Here is a 5605-nt window from a genome sequence, read left to right on the forward strand (position 1 = left end):
TCTCCTAATGTCCTCCAAGCTATTCCTTATGTTCCACAAATAAATGATATCACATGGTAATTGTCTTTCTCTGTTTGACTTATTTCACTTAACATAATCTCCTCCAGTTCATCCATGTTGATGCAAATGGTGGGTATTCATCCCTTCTGATGGCTGAGTAATATCCCATTGTATATATGGACCACATCTTCTTTATCCATTCATCTGTTGAGGGGCATCTCGGCTCCTTCCACAGTTTGGTTATTGTGGACGTTGCTGCTATGAACATTGGGGTGCATATGGCCCTTCTTTTTACTACATCTGTGTCTTTGGGGTAAATACCCAGTAGTGCAATTGCTGGGTCATAGGGTAGCTCTATTTTTAAATTTTTGGGGAAATTCTGCACTGTTTTCCAAAGTGGCTGTACCAACTTGCATTCCCACCAACAGTGTAAGAGGGTTCCCCTTTCTCCACAACCTCTCCAACATTTGTTGTTTCTTTCCCTGTCCATTTTTCCCATTCTAACTGGTGTAAGGTGGTATCTTACTGTGGTTTTGATTGGAATTTCCCTGATGGCTAATGATGGTGAACATTTTTTCATGGGTCTGGTAGCCATTTGTATGTCTTCTTTGAAGAAGTATCTGTTCATGTCTCTGCTCATTTTTTGACTTGATTATTTGTTTTTTGGGTATTGAGTTTGAGAAGTTCTTTATAGATCTTGGATACCAGCCCTTTATCTGTAGTGTCATTTGCAAATATCTTCTCCCCTTCTGTGGGTTGTCTCTTTGTTTTGTTGAATGTTTCCTTTATCTTGATAAAGTCCCAGAAGTTCATTTTCACTTTTATTTCCCTTGCCTTTGGAGATGTGGTTTGAAAGAAGTTGCTGTGGCCATACCACCTGCAAGCATATGTCTAAGACACTTATACTGGTTCACTGAAAACACACTTTATAGAACCTTCTTTATACATTCATGCATTCATCTGTTTATTCAATAATTATTTCACAATTGTTACTCACTATATAGTAGAGACTTGAAATATAAAAATAAGACATAGCCTCTTTTTTTTTAAAGATTTTTATTTATTTATTTGACAGAGAGAGAGATAGCGAGAGCAGGAACACAAGCAGGGGGAGCGGGAGAGGGAGAAGCAGACTTCCTGCTGAGCAGGGAGCCCAGTGCGGGGCTCGATCCCAGGACTCTGGGATCATGACGTGAGCCGAAGGCAGACGCTTAACGACTGAGCCACCCAGGCGCCCATGACATAGCCTCTTATATATGACAGACACAGAAAGATAAACAGAGAGGCAGATAGCTAGGTATTTAAAAAACTGATAGATAGTTACTACAGTATGTTAGATATCATACAATATATGTAAGAATGTGGGAATTAACAGCAAATTCTTTTTTTTTTAAGATTTATTTATTCATTTTAGAGAGAGAGAGATGGGGGGGTGGGCAGAGGGAGTGAAAGAGAATCTAAAGCAGACTCCCCCCTGAGTGCAGAGCCTGACATGGGGCTTGATCTCAGGGTCCTGAGATCATGACCTGAGTTGAAATCAAGAGATAGTCATTTAATTAACTGAGGCATGCAGGTGCCCTGCAAATTCTTTTAACAAAGAGAATGGTGATCTATTCTAACATTCATCCTATATTCATAGCATCAGGGAATCCAACTCAGAAATACATTTTAAAGTGGGACTTGAGACATTCCACTTATGGTTAGTTACAGAAGGCCATGGATAACCTTCACTCATATAGAAACAATAAGAAATCACAATATCATAAAAAGAAAGCATACTTCCTGTTACAGCCACAGAACAGGGAGCCTGATGTGGGACTCGATCCCAGGACCCTGAGATCATGACCTGAGCCAAAGGCTGACGCTTAAAGACTGAGCCACCCAGGCACCCCGAAATGGTATTTTTAGACAAGAGGGAGAAAGTTGCAAATGTTTTTCCAAAATTCTGTCTGATCATAACTTTAAATCAGTTATCATCATCTATCCTAACAGACGTGGGGATGGGAAGGTATAGAAGCAAAGACTTGAAAACAATGATAATCTTATCCATGCACTCCTTTAGAATAATTTTTCTAAATGTTTTCAATCATAAATATACTTAAGCATGATATCTGTGTACAGGTAATCAAGAGATGATTATTTCTCTATTTGATATATCCATAAATGAAGTATTCACGCATATTTTAGGAAAAAATACTTGAATGCCTTGGGGATATTTTTATGCTCACTCTTTTGCAATTAAATATGCAAAACTTGTTTCTCTCGGTCTCTAGGATTCTTTACTCTTTGCCATTTTGTGACATTTTGAAAATAGTATACCAAATAGAAAAGGCATGATCTGCCCTTTAGAAAACAATGGCAGAAAATGCTTATTTTTTCAAAGCTGAACAAATGACTTGAAATGGGTGAAACCTGTTTTAGGAGAAGGCAATGTATCATAAGTCACAAAACACTAATCTAATTGGTTTGGGGATGGTTCGTTTTTACTGATTTTTTTTTCATAAATGCTATTTTTTTCCTAGAATATGGTAACTTTTTCATGCAAAATTCTTAAGTAATCTGTACATTACTTGGAACTAATGCAGGGTCCTATCTTTGTTTCAGAGTGAGAGCATGTGACTGGCCTCTGCAGTGGAAAAGGAATTTTAACTAGCCTCTCCCTTTACATTTTTTTTTTTAATGGATCAGTTATTTAATTACGTTCTTTGTAAGAAATTTAGAACACCAATTTGTGAGGGTAAACTCCATTTGTGAGAGAAAACACAGAGCGGAGGTAGTCCTGAAGCTGAGGAACTGCTTTGATCTTTGGCAGAATTTGCGAGTCCACAGCTTTCTGATCAACCTTGTGCTGCTCTGTAATCTTGTTATTTCTCTTTCTCGGTGTCGAAGATCTCACCCTCCTGGTGTCTGGGCTTGCACAACTTCTTCTTGAAGTAAGCATCAGTGAGATGTTTGGGGATTTTCACACTGCTGATATCAATTTTGGTAGAAGTAGCAATGACAAATGTCTGGTGTGTTCTACGCAGAGGAGCTCGATTGAGGGACAGAGGTCCAGTCACAAGTAGCAAGCCACTGCTCAGTTGCTTCAGGAAAACTACCCTCTTGCCTCTGCGGCGCCCAGTGAGGATGATCAAAATGGTCCTGGGAGTGATACTAGCTTGCAGCTTTCGCACGTGCTGACTGAAAGGATTTTTGCTGTGGCTCAACAGCTTTCGAGGCACATCTTCAGTAGGGTAATACCTAGGCTTTTTGCGAAGTTTAACCACTCGGGTACCACCGTTCTTGTCACCACCAACTGGTTTGGTGACTGTAGCAAGAACTTTCTCCTTCTTTTTCTTTTCAACCCTGGATTTAGCTGCCTCTTGTACATGGCCTTTCTGGAATACATAGCCGATCGGGAGTATCTGCCAATTCCTCTGACAAGGACAGGGTTTCGGCTGCAGTGGGGCTTCCCCTTCTTTGGCATTTTAGCCTAGGGGTTACCCTTCTTAGCCTTGCCACCAGCATCAGCCTTCTTAGCTTCAGGTTTCTTCTCCTTAGTATCCGGCTTCTCAGCTTTTTCGCCTGCCATCTTGCAAGATGGGAAAGAGCTCCCTTTACATTTTGAAAGAAATAATCTTCGGTAAGTATGTGATAGTTCAGGAAACAGAAATTCACAAGGGACTTATTTGGATTTAAAGTAACCATTGGGTTTATTTTGACCTTATTTCTCCTTTATACAATGTGGATCTAAGCGTTAAGAATTCAATGGGCTGACCAACTGCAACATAACTGATTGTTGAATTAAGATAAAAAGAGATGATGTATGTAAAACACTCAGACATAGATGTTCTTTTTATTATTATCACAGCTTCCACATTTTGGAAAACAACCTGGTCAGTGTCAATACCAATTACAGTGATAGTTGATTCAATCTCCTACCTGCTCAATTGTAATGTTCAGACCATAATCCAATTTACTTCAAGATGTTGTTGTAATAATAAATTGCAGGTTTAGATATGAAAATACTTAGAATATATTCAGCACTTGTCACATACTATATTTTTGTTCATTTCCTACTACCCTGAAGTTGGATTACTTAGTATGTACCTAGATGTTAGAGTCAATGATAACAGTATATTTCTGAAACTCATGGTAATCTAATTCAAAAAGTCTTTTAAACATGAATGATTATTTAGCCATAGAATATGATTATAATTAAGGGTAAGTTGATGTTAATATATTTGTAATTCTTGTGGTCAAAAAAAAGGGTAAGTTGATATTGAATTAATATCCTGTTTTCCCAGTTTTTGAGGGCAAACATCACTAATCATGATTCTAAAGTTAGCTATTTGTTTCTCATTGACAGTATCCTACCATACAGAAAGTGGTCAACTTTTGCTTAAGTATAAAATACCTTGTGTGACATGCCAGTGTAATTCTCTAAGATACATTTATAACATTTTCTCTAGGCTACATTTACAACACTTTAAAAAATATGGCCTTTACTCTTTGTCATGTAATTTGAATTATGTGGAAAATTGTTTTTCTTTTCTTTTTTTTAAGGATTTTATTTATTTATTTGACAGAGAGAGACAGCGAGAGAGGGAACACAAGCAAGAGGAGTGGGAGGGGGAGAAGCGGGCTTCCCGCCGAGCAGGGAGCCCGATGCGGGGCTCAATCCCAGGACCCTGAGATCATGACCTGAGCTGAAGGCAGTGGCTTAACCAACTGAGCCACCCAGGCACCCCTGGAGAGTTCTTTTTCTAACAGTATTCCAGATTCTGGAATTGAGGATTGTCTGTATCTCCAACATTTTCACAATTAAACCAACTATCTTAGGGGTGCCGGGGTGGCTCAGTCAGTTAAGCGACCAGCTCTTGGTTTGGGCTCAGGTCCTGATCTCAAGGTCATGAGATCGAGCCCTGCATCAGACTCCGGGCTTAGCTCAGAGTCCACTTGGGACTCTCTCCCCCTCTCCTTCTGCCCCTCCCCCCTGCTCTCTCTCTCTCAAATAAATAAATAAATTTTTAAATAAATAAATACATACATAAATAAAATAACTTTATTTTGTTTAATTGGACTTCAAATGAAATGCTATCAATCTGTACCTAGTAAATTTCTCCATACCTTATTTTTTTCATATTAGCCATTCTTGAATCAATATCTTCAAATTTGGATGAAACTGGCATTAGTCATTAATTAACATCATACAGAGTTTTTGTCATTTACATAACACTTTCAAATGGATAAGTAAAATACTCAAAAATAATGTTTAGGTATATGTTATAGTTCAAATGATATGGTAAATTTGTTTGAATATCAATTTTATTAGATAGGTTGGTAAAGCATTATTATTCTATGTTATAGGTGGGTCTTGAGACACCAAATAGTTGGGGTACTTGTGTAACAATATCAAAATAATAAGCGGAAGAGTTAAGGTATATAATTCTGATTCAATGAATTTTTAAGGATATGGCATAAAATCATACTGTAATTTTGCAATACTACATTCTACCGATCCTACAAAGCATATGTTTTTGTGAACTAAGTATTAATTTTTAGATGTATCAGCTCTAACAGAATTTAAAATAGGATGGGAACACTACCAGTGAATTTTTCACAG

At 37.9% G+C, this 5605-nt stretch overlaps 1 pseudogene; it reads right to left on the reverse strand.

Annotated features, from left to right (window-relative positions):
• Window positions 1-2667: 2667 nt before the first annotated feature.
• LOC118018870 lies at window positions 2668-3576 on the reverse strand (annotated as a pseudogene).
• Between the last annotated feature and the right edge of the window lie 2029 nt (window positions 3577-5605).

Source organism: Mirounga leonina, unplaced genomic scaffold (assembly GCF_011800145.1).
Source record: "Mirounga leonina isolate KUSES-001 unplaced genomic scaffold, KU_Mleo_1.0 Mir_172, whole genome shotgun sequence".
In the NCBI taxonomy this organism is placed as follows: Eukaryota; Metazoa; Chordata; class Mammalia; order Carnivora; family Phocidae; genus Mirounga; species Mirounga leonina.